This window comes from Heteronotia binoei, chromosome 5, assembly GCF_032191835.1.
Source record: "Heteronotia binoei isolate CCM8104 ecotype False Entrance Well chromosome 5, APGP_CSIRO_Hbin_v1, whole genome shotgun sequence".
Lineage (NCBI taxonomy): Eukaryota > Metazoa > Chordata > Lepidosauria > Squamata > Gekkonidae > Heteronotia > Heteronotia binoei.
In genome coordinates, this window is record NC_083227.1 from 2,961,128 (window position 1) to 2,978,355 (window position 17,228).

Consider the following 17,228-nt stretch of genomic DNA (forward strand, 5'->3'; position numbering starts at 1 on the left):
ATCTCCTTTCCCTTCCTCCCCAACAGACAGCCTGTGAGGTGGGTGGGGCTGGAGAGAGCTCTCACAGCAGCTGCCCTTTCAAGGACAACCTCTGCCAGATCTCTGGCTGACCCAAGGCCATTCCAGCAGGTGCAAGTGGAGGAGTGGGGAATCCAACCCGGTTCTCCCAGATAAGAGAGCTCTGGCTGACCCAAGTCCATTCCAGCAGCTGCAAGTGGAGGAGTGGGGAATCAAACCCGGTTCTCTCAGATAAGAGAGCTATGGCTGACCCAAGGCCATTCCAGCAGGTGCAAGTGGAGGAGTGGGGAATCCAACCCGGTTCTCCCAGATAAGAGAGCTCTGGCTGACCCAAGTCCATTCCAGCAGCTGCAAGTGGAGGAGTGGGGAATCAAACCCGGTTCTCTCAGATAAGAGAGCTATGGCTGACCCAAGGCCATTCCAGCAGCTGCAAGTGGAGGAGTGGGGAATCAAACCCGGCTCTCCCAGATAAGAGTCCACACACTAGTAGCCTTGCCCCAAAACTGGCATTGTGTCAGGATCCTACAATGGGGCTGTGGTTGATTCTCATTCAGGCAGGAGTTAAGAGAGCCAGTTTGGTGTAGTGGTTAAGTGCATGGACTCTTATCTGGGAGAACCGGGTTGGATTCCCCACTCCTCCACTTGCAGCTGCTGGAATGGCCTTGGGTCAGCCAGAGCTCTCGCAGGAATTGTCCTTGAAAGGGCAACTGCTGTGAGAGCCCTCTCAGCCCCACCCATTTCAAAGGGTGTCTGTTGTGGGGGGAGAAGATACAGAAGATTGTAAGCCACTCTGTGTCTCTGATTCAGAGAAAGGGGTGGGGTATAAATCTGCAGTCTTCTACGCCCCCCTCCCCAAAGCAATGATCTTTTTCACTTGCAGACCAAATTAAGGCTCTTCACCTCCCCCCGCCATGGAATAAAATTACAAGCAACAGAACTCCAATTTCATACTTCAGTTTTCTTCCTTGCACTTAAAGACACCGTATTCCCCCCCCCCCGCCCCCGGAAGTTACATAGCAGAGCAAAACTGATGCCTAATGGAGTTGCCAGCCTCCACGTGGGCAGTGAAAGGAAGAAATACTGTGATGTGCTGGCTAACAATGTTTAATAAAACCATTTTCAAACCTTTGTAAATTATCTTTTTATACTTCATATTATACCAGAGGTCCATTCTCACATTCTAATATTACAAGAAAAGTCCTATGAGCACCCGGATGTAGGCTTATTTCGTCAATGGCCATCTAAAAGAACAGCTTGCTTCTGATAAAAAACACTGCAGAGAGCTGTAGGCCAGCAAACTCCAGAAGGCTTGGGCATCTGGTTAAAAGAATAAGTTGGGACTGGCTTAAGCTCCATATATAAATATATGCAAATAAGTGTCATTGAGTGGTAAGTTTTTTTACAACAATACAAAATCTTGAGAATTATCTGTTTCCATTCAGCTTTGTGGTATGCCTTGTTGTTATTTTGGTTTATTCCAGGATGAGAGAACTTGAGGTAGGAGATCTTGCAGAAGAGCATTTACATTGGGCTGTTACAAGAGGCTGGTAACGCTGGAAGAATTTTAGGAAGGATTACTCCTGAGGAGGTCCATTGATGAAAGAAGCCTCCATCCGGGTGCTCATAGGGCTTTTCTTGTAATACTGGAATGTGAGAATAGACCTCTGTTAAGATATGAAGTAAAAAAAGATAATATACAAAGGTTTTTAAATGGTTTTATTAAACGTTGTTAGCCAGCACATCACAGTATTTGTTTCTTTCATTGCCTGTCTTATTAACTGTGATCCCTTTTTGTTGATTATCTTGATTAGCCCCCAGGTGGTGCCTGGAGATCTCCCAGGATTATAACTGATCATCATTAGAATTGATTTTGGGCTGTGTCAACAAAAGTAGTCTCCAGATCATGTGATAAATGTAAAGTTCCGCATTTAGGTAGGAAAAACCAAATGCATCATTATAGGATGGGGGAGACTTGTCTTGGCAGTAGTATGGGTGAAAAGGATCTAGGGGTCTTTGTGGACCATTCACGGAACATGAGTCAGCAGTGTGCTGCAGTAGCTAAAAAGGCAAATGCAATTTTGGGCTATATCAACAGGAGTATAGTGTACACTCAGATCACGTGAAGTGATGGTATCACCTTGCTCTGCTCTGGTAAGACCTCACCTGGAGTATTGTGTTCAGTTTTGAGCGCCACAGTTTAAGAAGGTTGAAGGAGCTGGGAATATTCAGCCCGGAGAGAGGACTGTGAGGTGATATGATCTGGCAACAATCCTGATTCTGTGATTTAGGGAGAGCTTGAGAAGGAGGGCAGGAAGGGCTGCATCAGTGCCTAGTTCTCGTGGCCCCTTCTTACACACCCAGGGAAATGCTGAGGGGCACTTTGGGGTCAGTCAGAAATTTTTCTCTAGGCCAGATTGGCAAGGGGTTCTGGTTTGTGTGGGGTTTTTTGGCCATCTTCTGGCCCCGGAGCAGGGGTCAGTGGGTGGGTGTTGGTGGGGGGGGGGGGGGGAAGGCAGTTGTGAGTTTCCTGCATTGTGCAGGGGGTTGGACTAGATGACCCTGGAGGTCCCTTCCAGCTCTATGATCCTGAGGACGGAGATCTGGTCAGCCCCCCCAAAACATGCCTGGGGGGCTCTATGGCATTAGACTCCACTGAGCTCCCCCCAATTGCCTGGGAATTTCCCACTGCAGACTTGACAACCTGAGAGCAGCAGCTGTTTTGTGCAGAATTGAAACGACCAGCGATTGGACGCCAGATGCATTTGCTGAATTCAGTCTTGCACTTTAAAGACCCTGATTATTCCCGCTCCCCCCCCCCCCCAAGAAATCTCATGCCCAGAGCACAAGTGATGCTAACAGCCGCTCCCCTCTCTTCCTGCAAGATCTAACCCCTGATTCTCCCCTCCCCTCCCCAAATCCTGCAGGACTTACTTGCAAGGAGACCTTCCCTGGGTCCGGCTGCTGCAAGGAGCCTTTTCCCTGCTTCTCTGCGGACCCGAAGCTCTTCCTCTCTCGTGCAATTCAGGAACTCCTCCCCCCCCACCCCCCCAGCCGAAGAGCCTTCCTCCCCCCCCCCCTTGCTCGGCCTCTCTTGCAAAAACGGCTCTGTGCCTTTAACCCTTGCAGGGCTGGAGCAAAGCAGGAGACACGCGCACCTTGCAGATCCTTGCAGGGCTGGACACAGAGGAAGACTCCGGGTTCCTGCTCCAGACCCAGCCGGGTTGGGCGGGCTGCAGCCAGCGATGCCCTCTGCGGCTCAGTGGGACGACTCAGGAGTAGGAGGAAGCGTCAGATCCATCACTTTCTCCCCCCCCCCCCCAAGTGGCGAACTGGGTCTAAAAATCTTGGTTGCCAGGAGACAAAGGGGGCCCAGTCACAATTTTAAGGTTACCGTTTAATTTTTATAAGAAATAAATACAATTTTCCAAAATGCAGAAGTGGAAAAAAGGTACAATTAAAACTTTTGCGAAATCAATGTATATATATATATTTAGTAATTCCAGTGTGCATCTCCTGTACATGTTCTTGGCAGCATACTGTCGGTATGAAATGTGAATCCAGACTGCATTTTCTCCAGGGGAGCTGATCTCTGCCAGCTGGAGATCAGGTGTAAAAGCGGGAGATCCCCAGGCCCCACCTGGAGGCTGGCAACCCTACATACAACATCAATTTTAGTTGCATTGCAGTAATAATACTGGAACGTCTATTATATTTTCAAGCTGCTAAAAGGTCATTAAAATGTTTAACGTACTGCCTATATTTTAAGGGGGCTACCTTCATCAGGTGCTCACTTGCCATCGGGCAACAGACATCCTGGCCAGTCCCCCCCACAGAGAGGATGTACTAAAGCTCGTCTCCTTCCCCCCCCCCCCAGTTGGCTAGCCGCGGTCAACTTGCGGTCAAAAAATAACAACAAAGAAAAGGCATGCACCTGCCTCACAAAGTGTGCAAAGACTAAAGCTTGCATGTTGGAACATCAGAACCATGCTTGACACAGTAGACAGTGGTCGCCCTGAACGACGCTCTGCTCTAGTTGCCCACGAACTTCTCAGGTTGAATATCGACATAGCAGCTCTCAGTGAGGTCCGTTTCCCTGAGGAAGGTAGTCTTCAAGGGACCTTAGCCAATTCCGTAGGGCGTGCAAAACCGCCCTCTTCCTGCTAGCCTTTCAAGATGGAGCTTGAAATAAACATCACGCCATCACTAGCATCAATAACTGAGATAGCAGCAAGATGAGACTATTTTAGACTGTTTTTAGATTGTTTTAGATTATGTAAAATTTAATGGTAAATTGTAAATTATATTGAATTGTATAACTGTTTTATTGTTCAACATGGCCTTTGCCATATCTTGTAAGCCGCCCTGAGCCTGCCTCGGCGGGGAGGGCGGGGCATAAATAAAATTTTATTATTATTATTATTATGATTATTAGAAAACGATGCTGGCTATACCCTCTACTGGTCAGGTAAGCCAAAGGCTGAGAGCCGCCTTTCTGGCGTTGGCTTCATGATCAGGAACTCCATTGCCTCCAAACTCGAAAACCTGCCAACAGGTCACTCAGATCACATCATGTCCATGCGCCTCCCACTTCAAAACAAGCAGCATGCAACACTCTTCAGTGTGTATGCCCCAACCCTTCAAGCAGATCCTGCAGAAAAGAACACAGTGCATCTACTGTACATGTTATTGGCAGCATACTGTCAACATGAAATATGAATCCGGATTGCCTTTTCTCCAGGGGAGCTGATCTCTGCCAGCTGGAGATCAGGTGTAAAAGCGGGAGATCCCCAGGCCCCACCTGGAGGCTGGCAACCCTACATACAATGCCAATTTTAGTTGCATTGCAGTAATAATACTGGAACGTCTATTATATTTTCAAGCTACTAAAAGGTCATTAAAATGCTTAATGTACTGCCTATAGTTTGAGGGGGCCCACTTCATCAGCGGCCCACTTGCCATCGGGCAAGCAGACCCACCGGCCAGTCCCCCACTGCTCCCCCCACAGAGAGGATGTACATAAGAACATAAGAGCAGCCATGTTGGATCAGGCCAATGGCCCATCCAGTCCAACACTCTGTGTCACACAGTGGAAAAATTTTTTATACATACACACACACTGTGGCTAATAGCCACTGATGGACCTCTGCTCCATATTTTTATCTAAACCCCTCTTGAAGGTGGCTATGCTTGTGGCCGCCACCACCTCCTGTGGCAGTGAATTCCACATGTTAATCACCCTTTGGGTGAAGAAGTACTTCCTTTTATCCTTTTTAACCTGGCTGCTCAGCAATTTCATCGAATGCCCACGAGTTCTTGTATTGTGAGAAAGGGAGAAAAGTACTTCTTTCTCTACTTTCTCCATCCCATGCATTATCTTGTAAACCTCTATCATGTCACCCCGCAGTCAACGTTTCTCCAAGCTAAAGAGCCCCAAGCGTTTCAACCTTTCTTCATAGGGAAAGTGCTCCAGCCCTTTAATCATTCTAGTTGCCCTTCTCTGGACTTTCTCCAATGCTATAATATCCTTTTTGAGGTGCGGCGACCAGAACTGGCCACTTCACTGCTCACTCCCAACTCTAAATCATTTATGAACAAGTTAAAGAGCATGGGACCCAGTACTGAAATGAGGAACAGGGATTGCCAATAGGCTATACCTGATTGCCAATAGAGAATGCACGCTTGCCCATAGGGAGTAATGGAATTTAGGCTTCCCCTAAGGACAGTGATTGCCCACACAGTCTACACATGGTTGCCAACAGAGAATACATGATTGCCCACAGAGAGTAATGGAGACCGCACTGTCCCTTAGGAAATAACGGAGACCATGGTTTCCCATGGAGAATTAGGCCTATCCTACGGACAGTGGTTGCCTGTATAGACAATACACTTGGCTGGGAATGAATCTGTAGGCCTCTCTGCAGCCTGAACCAAAGATCTTGTCACACACAGCAAGAGCAAGGAACCGGTTTTCTTGACAGACGCCCACCTAAACTTCAGGTGGACGTGGATTTCGTTCTACATGTGATGGTGGTCGCAGCAGAGGAATTAGCCCGTGGCATCCCTCAAGCTCAGGGGGGAGAGACTAAATTGAACAACTCACTTTGTCAGACCGTGTCTGTTTTATTGTTTTGTTTTATGTTGCAAGCTGCCCAGAGCCTACTGCTGGGATAGGGTGGGTGCGGGGCTATTTTTGTAGCAGGAACTCCTTTGCATATTAGGCCACAACCTCCTGATGTAGCCAATCCTCCAAGAGCTTACAGTAGGCCCTGTAAGAAGAGCCCTGTAAGCTCTTGGAGGACAGGCTACATCAGGGCTGTGTGGCCTAATATGCAAAGGAGTTCCTGCTACAAAAAAAGCCCTGGGGTGGAGTATAAAATCAGTCAGTCAATACATACATAAAGCCAGGTACCAGAGACATAAGCTTTATAAAGGACATAGGCAAACCCAATTAGAAGAAGAAATTGGATTTATATCCTGCCCTCCACTCCAAATCTCAGCATCTCAGAGCGGATCACAAATCTCCTGTACCTTCCTCCCCCACAAGAGACACCCTGTGAGGTGGGTACGGCTGAGAGGGCTCTCACAGCAGCTGCTCTTTCAAGGACAGCTCTTGCAATAGCTATGGCTAACCCAAGGCCATTCCAGCAGCTGCAAGTGGAGGAGTGGGGAATCAAACCCGGTTCTCCTCGATAAGAGTCCATGCACTTAACCACTACACCAAACTTAGCAATATTCATTTTACTGAAAAGACACACATACTCGTATTTTCTTTATTTACAAGTCTTTGACAAATGGTACCTCTTACTCTGAATTATTGCATTGAACTCTGGAGTCAAGATCTGTACTGCAGCAATCCTGAGTATTGTGTTCAGGCGTGGATATAGTTTTCATTCACTGACATTCACCACAGAAAAGGGCTTTTCACCGATGTACCCTGTCCCAAACAGGCAGAATGTTAGAAACAAAAAACTCAAGTTAGAGGTAATTGGACCCCAGAACTGGAGAAATGGGTCACCCTCTTATTCTACAGAGCGATGGCCCTTCCTTAGCGGAGGCTTCCCCCTTTTCTGATTGATAAAAGAAACACTTCACTATGGACTAGCAGGTGCTTGGAGGAGGGAAGGGTGATGTCCCTTTAAGAAAGGCTTTCTAGAATGTTCCTTACTTCTTCAGTTGCCCGTTTCTAAACTAGCGCAGCTATTTTTGCAGACTGAAGTAGACAGACACCCACGACGCCCTCTCAGTCTGCTCAATGAATCCTAGAATCCCGGAATTCGAAGGGCCAAGGAGGCCATCTAGTCCACCCCCCACTCAATGCAGGATCTGCCTAGAGTGGGTGGGGCAAAGTGTGGCTCCCAAATCTTTCCTCCCCCCACATCCCCCCTGCTTTGAATGCAGAGGTTTTTGGTTCCACCCCCTTCTTTTAATTGTGCAGGCCAAGCGCACACTGGGTGCTCCAACCTGGAGGGTGACTGGGAGTTCTTTCATTGGGGGGGGGCTGGAGGGAGGAGAGGGCCCGAGAACACTACAGTCTGCATTAGCCGGGAGCGGGGGGGGGGCTTTTAAATTGGTAGACCTGGCCTCCTGTTTCCCATGGAAGTCAATCAGTAAACCTGGCTTCTGCTTCCAGAAGACCTATTGGTGCACCTAGTCTCTGTATCCCATAGAAGTCAATTAGAAGACCTGGCCTCTGAGTCCTCAATGCAGCCAATTGGTAGACCTGGCCTTCTCTTTCCCATTCAACTTAATTGGCACACCTGGTCTCTGGGTCCCCAATGCAGCCCATTGCTAGACCTGCCCTCTCTTTTCTCATTCAACTCAACCTGGTCTCTGCTTCCTCACTGCCACACATTGCTACACCACGCCTCCTTTCTTTCCATTCAACTCAAAGACAAACTTTCTCACACAGAAGCGCCAACGACCTCCTTTCACCTCTTCTCGCACAAGCTCTGCCAGGTTCAGCTCAAAACACCCATGCCGCTTCACTCACAAGGCCTGTTCCAAGCTACACCAGAGGCCGCTGAGCAGACCCTCAGCCCAGACTGCCCTTTGGCCCACTCCCCCTCCCTTCTCAAGAGTCACCAGCATCAGTAGGAGCCCCCCCCCCCATTTTCCCCTGGAGCAAAACTGCCCCACAGCCTGCTCACTGCCTGCACTTGTGTGCACTTGCTAATTCATTCCAAAGCTTGCTGCTAGGCTTCCCAACCCTCCCGCCCTGGCGGGGGACCCCACGATTCACAGCCTCTTCCCTCGCTCTCCAAAAAAACGGAAGCGGGGGGAGGGGGGAAACGGCGCCAAGGAGCGTGGCGAGCCGTGAGTTGTCCGGACACAGGACGTAAAAGGACACGCCCGGGTTGGCATAGAAATCCATCCTCCTATCGGTCTCCTCGGTGGCGATGAGCTCGAAGGGGGTGTTGGAGCACCATTTATCCGCAACGTCCACCAGCTGCTGGAAATCCATCCTCACCTCCTCCTGCCCCGGCTGCCTTCAGCCTCCTCCCTCCCTCCTCCTCTCTCCTCGGCGGGTGACTGTATCCGATTCCGCTCCCCTCTCCCTCTAGGAAACTGGGCACTCGCCCCTTTGGAGGAGGGGGAGGCAGGACGGGGCTTAGAGCTGGCCCCAAAGTCTCCTGGCCCCACCCCCAAAGTCCCCAGATATTTCTTGAATTGGACTTGGCAACCCTACTTGCTGCTAGGGTGATGCGCCCCTCTAAACAGCAAAGCTGCATTCTTCTTCTGCTTTAACGCCGTTTCTATTTCTGCATCTCATGGGACGGGTCACAAGAGGGCCTCAGCATTACTTGCGAACTTCCATGCATTGTTTACATGCTGGGTGGCCCGGGCGGCAGGCTGCCTCGCTCGCCCTCTTCTCTCGCTCGTTTCCCCCACCTCCTGCGGCCGCTCTTCAGCAGCCTGACATTGGTTCAGCGCGGCTACGTTGCTGTCGGTGTGGGTCACTTGGCGGATATGGGTAAAAGCTGGAGCGTGGCGAGCCGTGAATCCGGGTCCTTCTGAGCCTTAGAAGGACCCGGACTTGCAGCTCGCCATGCTCCTGGCCTGCCTCCACCCTCCCCTTCTTTGATTTCAGAGATTGGGTGCTGGGGCAGGGGGGGAGAAACAAGCAGCTCCACAGCCTGCCCCCCTCAGCCTTGGTGGGTTGGCCGTTGGAGAGAGGCAGGCAGCGAGTGGCAGAGGAGGAGCTCTGAGGTGACCACGCCCGGCCTGCAGGACGGGGTGGAGGAAGGCCGTGAGGAAAGCCGAGAGCTGAGTTGCCTCCCGCTCTGCCAGATGGTGTGGACCCCGGCTGGCTTCTTTTCCCTACAGCGATGCCTTCTCTGCTGCCGGCCTCGCTGCTGCCCGCAGCCTATTCCACCCCTTTGCTGGCAACTGATTGGCGCACGGTGGGTGTGGATGAGGTTTCTTCAAAGTCTTGGGGGGGGGGGGAGTTTGCAAAAGGTGCCCCTATCCTTCATGATTTCCTATGGAAGGAAGGAATTGAAAAAGTGTGCCATCTCTTTAAATGTCATGTCCAGAACCCCCTTTGGAGTTCAATTATGCTTGTCACAACCCTGATCTTGGCACCACCCCTAATGTCTCCTGGCTCCACCCCCAAAGTCTCCTGGCCCCACCCCCAAAGTCCCCAGATATTTCTTGAATTGGACTTGGCAACCCTACTTGCTGCTAGGGTGATGCGCCCCTCTAAACAGCAAAGCTGCATTCTTCTTCTGCTTTAACGCCGTTTCTATTTCTGCATCTCATGGGACGGGTCACAAGAGGACATCAGAGAGAGACACATCATTTCCAAAACTCTCGCAAGGTAACTTAGTTTGACCTTTTGTGCGGGATGTCATCTCATGTCCTGGGTTGTCACTTCCAGCTCAAAGTCAGCTGGTGGCACTTCCTGAGCTCCACCCCTTCCCATGACCTCACATGGTGCACCAAAACCCCACCCCATCTTGTGATGTCACTCAGACCACTCCCACAGACCTGCCTCTTCTGCATCTGACATTTAGCCTCTGCGGCTCATTCCCAAAAATCATCAGAGATCTCATTGCTTTTGCTAAACTAAACACAGTGCTGCTTTGTATCCCATTGAACTCAATGTTGTGAAAGATTGAATCATAGAGTTGGAAGGGACCGCCAGGGTCATCTAGCCCAACCCTCTGCACAAGGCAGGAAACTCACAAATACCGTTCCCTAAATTCACACTGGACCGCCTCTCCCCATATGAACCCCCACAGCATCCTCTTTAGCAAAAGCAATGAGATACGGGATGATTTTTCAGTGGAAATGTGTTGAATTTACTGGCAATTGGAATCTAAAGATGCATTCAGTGGAACAACACAGCTCTTTTGGAGCCAGTACAGCAGAGAGATTGTGAACATGGAGAAGACATCGAATTAACCCTTCATAAAGAATTTTGGTTTGAAATAGACTATATATAGTGTATTTTATCCACTGAGGGGAGAGAAAGGGAGAGAGAGAGGGAGGGAGAGAGAGAGAGAGAGAGAGAGAGAGAGAGGTAGGGAGAGAGAGAGGTGGGGGGGAGAGAGAGAGCTCATACAATACTCAGAGACTGTTGTCTCCTGCTATGTGGTGCAATATTGGATTGTGATATGAATAGTGAAATCGTATTTCATGTGGAAAACTGAATATTCAGTCCGGATGGATGGTGGGTATGTTTGTACATCACAGACATAAAATTTACATATATTTTGTCTGAGGAATTTATTAAAATTGCATTAATTTCCTATTATATACCTGGTGTTCTATGGCATCTTTGAGGGTGCAGGGAATGACAGTCCCTGGAAGTTGCGGAAATATTCCGGGAATGGAATTCCATTCTTGCCCTCCTTGAAGCCAGCCAGGCATCCTTAGGACCAGGGACTATGAGCAGATGTTGAGCAGCAGACCTCAGAGCCCGGGGGTTCGTATGGAGAGAGGCGGTCCAGAAGATCTGCAGGTCCCTAGCTGTAAAGGGTTGAAGCTTTGACCCAGCTTGTCTCTACTGAATGGATCTGAGATTGGGTGCCTGAGTGAGTACCCTGACCTGGAAACCAACAACCAAAAGGGAAAATTACACTGGCAAGCCACTGCCTTGGAGGCTGGGGGAAAGGAGAAATTAGCAATGCCCAGCTGTTTCATGATCTCCTGGGCTCAGAGCATTGTATATTTTTAGTTTCTGCTGTGATCCTTGTGCTTTTTCTTGATGTATTATTTTTAAAGTTGTTTTGCCAAATCTCACTACTCCACCTTTCCATTTTAGGCAGACATCTTTTAATGGTGGAGGGGGGAAGGTTTGGGAAACCCGACCTGGGCTGACGGAGCCCAGCTCCTCACACTGGGCGCTGCCCCCACTCTCCCCCACACCATTGTTACCTGAATTGCCCTAAAAATAGAAGTTTGGAGAATTTAGCGTGGTGGGCAATCAGGCCACAGCGAGATCTTGAGAACCTATATCTACAGAAGGTGTCTGCTTTGGAAAACACCCAATAATGAGGAGATTTGGTCTAATAATAAAAGGTGTTTTACTATAAAATACAAGCAAACATACAAGGGTATAAAATCATACAATATACATACAGGCCTAAGAAAATAGGGTTGAAATAGACAGGGTTAAACACGAGGGCATACAAACAGGGTATGCTACCTGGTTCAGATGTCCTTACAAGAAGAAGATATGGACGAGCACGGCCATGTGCCACCTCTGGTGCTCCTTACTTAGAAGAGGGAGGAAGGAACACTCTAGTTACATGTTGCTCAGGCAGAGAGAGAGAGAGAGAGAGAGAGATGAAGCCTTCTCTCCTGTTATAATATTTTTGGAAAGGGGAGAGGTCCTCGCAAAAAAGGGGCTGGCTTGCTTCTGGGTAGTGTTTATTCTGGGTACCTGATTGGGTGCCCAGCTCAAGCTAATGAGCAGACCTGACTCTGGTCACCTGAATGGACCTCCAGGAAACAATGGGACAGGGGGAGGCTCCAAAGTGGCAGTTTGGGCAAGGCATGCGTGGAGGGGATTAAACAAGCTTTACAAACTCATCTAAAAGGGACAATATTAGAAAGTTTGTCAAATCTTCAGCAAAATTCTCACTGGGGGCTTGAAAAGTGGAGCCTAGAAGCAAGTTGGGGGGGGGGGATTATAAGAAAGAGCACAATAAAATTTAGAGGTTCCCGAGCTCTGCTGCTGTGAGCTCCTGCCCAAAATGAGGCCTGACTACAATAATCAGCCCCAGCCCTCCCCTCCACCACCCCGTGCCGACCCATGGGGCCAGAAAATCTCACATCACACAGAGATCTGAGAAGAGAGCAGAACAGAGCAGAGCAGCTCTGGTAGCTGAGACAGCTGGAGAAATTGCTGAGAATTTCTGAGTTTTGAAAGACTTCATTCTGAGGTTTGTGTGACTGCTTAAAATTCTGAGTTGTTATAGCTGGGGAACTGCTGTTTGTTTGGTTGAGTGGGCTAAAGGTGAAACTGATTGAGAGTGATTGCTGTTGATTGCTTAGGAGTGGCTCTGCGCCACCCTCTTTGCATTGTGCGAGCTGAAGGACGAGAGCTAAAGGGCTCTTTGCCTGTGGCTCTTCGCCTAGAGGCTCTCTAAGGACCAGGAACCCAGATCCCTAATTTCCTTGTTCTCCCAATAAAGTAAGTTGACCCTCCAGAAGGGGAGCCACTTAAACAAACAGCATTTAAAGAGGACTGTATATTTTAAAAATATATATCATGAAGACAGAATGCCAGCAGGGGGGTGGGGCCTTTCCAGAGTTTTGCACTGAGTGTCACATGTATGACTATCTGCCCAAAGGACAGAAGTCTTGGGTGTGTGCTCAATGCAAGGAGCTCCTGGTCCTCAGGGAACGAGTTCGTACCCTTGAGGCCAAGGCAACTGCCCTGGAGAAGCAGAGACGGTCAGTTAGGCACTTGGGGAAGACTCTCGGGGGCGTATTAGATGAGCCCCACTCTGAACATAGCAGCCCCGTTCCTCCCAGAGAGCGTGAGGGTCGAGAGGGAACAGGGCACCGTGCTGAGGATAAGGGGAATGCGAGAAGGCTACCTTGGAGGTGCTGGCCTTAAGTCTCCCGCCTAGCAGCCTAAATTTTTCCTCCAGGACCTCACGACTGTATTTCCCCACATCGTTGGTGCCAACATGCACCACAACCACAGGCTCCTCCCCAGCACTGTCTATCAGCCTATCTACTACATGCGTAATGTCCGCTACCTTCGCACCAGGCAGGCAAGTCACCATATGGTCAGTATGCGGTTTCGCCACCCAGCTGTCTACTTGCCTAAGGATCGAATCACCAACTACCAACCCCCCCCCTCCCCCTGCCCAGGGATGGTTCTTTGGCGTGAAAGGATTCCCGTTCACCAACCGAAGAAGAGGTCACTTCTGAGGGCGCATTCCCCTTATCCTCAGCACGGTGCCGTGTTCCCTCTTGACCCTCGCGCTCTCTGGCAGCAACGGGGCTGCTACGTTCAAAGTGGGGCTCATCTAATACGCCCCCGAGAGTCTTCCCCAAGTGCCTAACTCACAGTGTCTGCTTCTCCAGGCCAGTCACCTCAGCCTCAAGGGTACGAACTCGTTCCTTGAGGACCAGGAGCTCCTTGCATCGAGCACACACCCAAGACTTTTGTCCTTTGGGCAGATAGTCGTACATGTGACACTCAGTGCAAAACTGGAAAGCCCCCAACCCTCTGCTGGCATTCTATCTTCATGATATATATATTTTAAAATATACAGTCCTCTTTAAATGCTGTTTGTTTAAGTGGCTCCCCTTCTGGAGGGTCAGCTTACCTTATTGGGAGAACAAGGAAATTAGGGATCTGGGTTCCTGGTCCTTAGGGAGCCCCCAGGCCAAGAGCCACAGGCCAAGAGCCCTTTGGCAAGGTGCAGCTTAAAATGCAAAGAGGGTGGAGCAGAGGCACTCCTCAGCAATCAGCACCAATCACTCTCAATGTCTTTCTCCTTTAGCCCACTCAACCAAACAAAGAGCAAACAAAGACCAAACAAACAGCAGTTTCCCAGCTAGCACACCTCAGAATTTTAGGCAGCCCCATAAGCCTTAGAATGAAGTCTTCCAAAACTCAGAAATTCTCAGCAACTTCTCCAGCTGTCTCAGCTATGAGAGCTGCTCTGCTCTCTTCTGCTCCTCTCAGACCTCTGTGAGATGTGCTCAGCCTTTGGCAAGGCGCAGCTTAAGAAGAAGAAGATGATATTGGATTTATATCCCGCCCTCCACTCCGAAGAGTCTCAGAGCGGCTCACAATCTCCTTTACCTTCCTCCCCCACAACAGACATCCTGTGAGGTGGTTGGGGCTGGAGAGGGCTCTTACAGCAGCTGCCCTTTCAAGGACAACCTCTGCCAGAGCTATGGCTGACCCAAGGCCATGCAAGCAGGTGCAAGTGGAGGAGTGGGGAATCAAACCCGGTTCTCCCAGATAAGAGTCCGCACACTTTACCACTACACCAAACTGGCTCTCTTAAAATGCAAAGAGGGTGGAGCGGAGGCACTCCTCAGCAATCAGCAGCAATCACTCTCAATCTCTTTCTCTTTTAGCCCACTCAACCAAACAAAGAGCAAACTAAGACCAAACAAACAGCAGTTCCCCACCTAGTACGCCTCAGAATTTTAGGCAGCCCCACAAACCTCAGAATGAAGTCTTCCAAAACTCAGAAATTCTCAGCAACTTCTCCAGCTGTCTCAGCTTTGAGAGCTGCTCTGCTCTGTTCTACTCCTCTCAGTCCACAATCTATTAGAGATAAAACAAGCTGTTTTTAATGCTTCTTCCCAATATGCCAATTTCAGTGCACTGTCTGCCAGTAGGGCGTGGCACATGGTTTGGAGGACGCCGCCTCTTCACTCGGCCACGCCATTTTCCACTGGAGAGGAGACGTTGGCAACTCTGTGATTAATGCCTTCCTCTTTTAAATAAGTCTCAAAGTTCTTACTCATAAATTCACCTCCCATATCACTTTGGAGAGCTGCTATTTTGCAGTTTAATTGCCTTTGTAATCTTTTTGCCCAGTACTGGAAAGTTGGAAATACATCACACTTTTGCTTAATTGCATACACCCACGCAAAGTGGCTGTAGTCATCTACTATGATTAAACCATTATTTGATACACTGGGTGCATACGGCCCCACTACATCTGCATGCACTAATTGGAGTGGTCTCTCTGACACCCAGTCACTCTTTTTCGCTACTGGGAATGCTTTAGACTTTGCTTCTTTGCATATATTGCAGTCTAGGAACACATCACATTTATCAACCTTATTCCCTTGCAATATAGCCAGTGTTTTATTGATAGTATTATAGCTTGCGTGTCCCAGACGTCTGTGCAATCAATGAATGCACCTATTGTGGGGTTGCTTATTCCACACTGCCTGTGCCTTTCCCACCGCCTGGTCTAACGCATAAACATTTTCCTTTAACACACCCTTTGCCAACAGTTTACCTTTTTTCAGTATCTTACAGCCATTAACATCAAAAGATACCGTGAAACCAGCTGTTGCTAATTTTGAGACGCTTAGCAGGCTCATCTCCAAAGCTGGCACACAAAGTACATTATCAAAGGTATAGTTTAGTCCTGGAAAATGCACAGTGCCTTGGCAAAGCACATCAGCCTCCCGGCCATCAGCTAGGCTTACAGACTGGCCAGCTTGATGTCATGCAACAGCTCCTCCTTGCAGCAAAACATCTGCTTTGCTCCAGAGTCTATAAGCCATGGCACACCCTGTAGCCCTGAGCCAGTTCTCACCAGAGTTGCTTGTTGCGTCCTTGAAGACGGCTGGCAGCCTCTTTTCTGCTGGGGACAACTCCTCCGCAAGTGCCCGATTTGGTCGCAGATGTAACATTTTTTCTTTTTTACTTGTAAAGCTCTCTCCTCCGGCTCTGCCTGCCAGCTGGAAACGCCTCCCCCAGGCTTCTGCTTCTCTCGGCGGTCGCGGTCAGCCTGCTCTTTGCATTCCAGCTACGGCTGCCAGCCTCTTTTCTGCTGGGGACAACTCCTCCGCAGGTGCCCGATTTGGCCGCAGATGTAACATTTTTTCTTTTTTACTTGTAAAGCTCTCTCCTCCGGCTCTGCCTGCCAGCTGGAAACGCCTCCCCCAGGCTTCTGCTTCTCTCGGCGGTCGCGGTCAGCCTGCTCTTTGCATTCCAGCTGCCTCTGGTCTTCAGCCAGGAGCTTTCCCATTATGTACGGCAAAGTCAGCTTATCTGAATCCTGGCCCTCAAATGCCATTAAAAGCATGTCAAACCTCTTATGTAGAGAGCTGAGGATTAGATAGACTTTGTCCTCATCAGGCACAGCTTTCCCCCGCTGCTCTAACTCCTGGAAACACCCAGACATACCGTCGAGGTGGTCCCTCATCGACTCCCCGGCCAGCATTCGTTTCCTGTACAGCTTCCGAGTTAGAGATATCGGCAAGCCTGCTGATTTCTGGACATACACGGCCTTGAGGGCTTCCCAAGCCTCCTTCGCTTTCTGGTGCCCTCGAACATGCATCAGCTGGTCAACAGACACACTCAAGATGATTGTGGCAAGAGTCTTCTAGTCCTGGACAGTCTCTGCCAGCGTGGGATCCTCGGGAGGAGCAGACACACAGTCCCATAGCCCCTCTCGCTTCAGGAAATGCTCAAGCCTCAACGACCATGTATTATAGTTGGTGGTAGTTAGTTTATCCACCAGGACAGTAGCTGCTGCTGTAGCCATCCTGCTCAGCCTCTGACGTTCAGCCACTGCTGGTCCTCTCCTCCAAGACAGCTTCTGGAGCACCTCAGCGTCCTTCTTCACCACCTTTCTCAGAGCTTACAGGTGCAGTGGAAGGGTGCTGGGCCCATAACCCTGTTGATGCGCCTGTGCTTAGTGAGGGTGGTCTTTAGTGACACAAAGAATGAAGGCTTGCACACAGCAGTGATAAAACCACCATATACAATTTATTTACATCTCCACTCTCCAAACCGACAGAATGCTCCGCTGCAACTCCACCATACATATCCCACACACAGTAAAGTGTCTTTGTACATTTATACAAACCATCCACCCAGGTAACCAATCAGCTTGCTGCTGAGTCATGCTGACATTGTCCAGGCTGATGCAATCTGGCAACCAGCCACCTTCTGTCACTTAGATGATCTACCTGGCAGTTCTGTTACTTTCACTTTTCCAGCATGTGCATAGAAACTGCTTGGCTTTCATAATAATGACATTCAG

General features: G+C 49.5%; 1 protein-coding gene across 1 annotated transcript in view; it reads left to right on the plus strand.

The window, feature by feature from the left end:
• The window catches only part of LOC132571389 (zinc finger protein 850-like), a gene marked incomplete at its 3' end in the record, with an annotated part of 552,489 nt that overhangs the window by 434,770 nt on the left and 100,491 nt on the right, over window positions 1–17,228 (plus strand). The window lies entirely within an intron of this gene.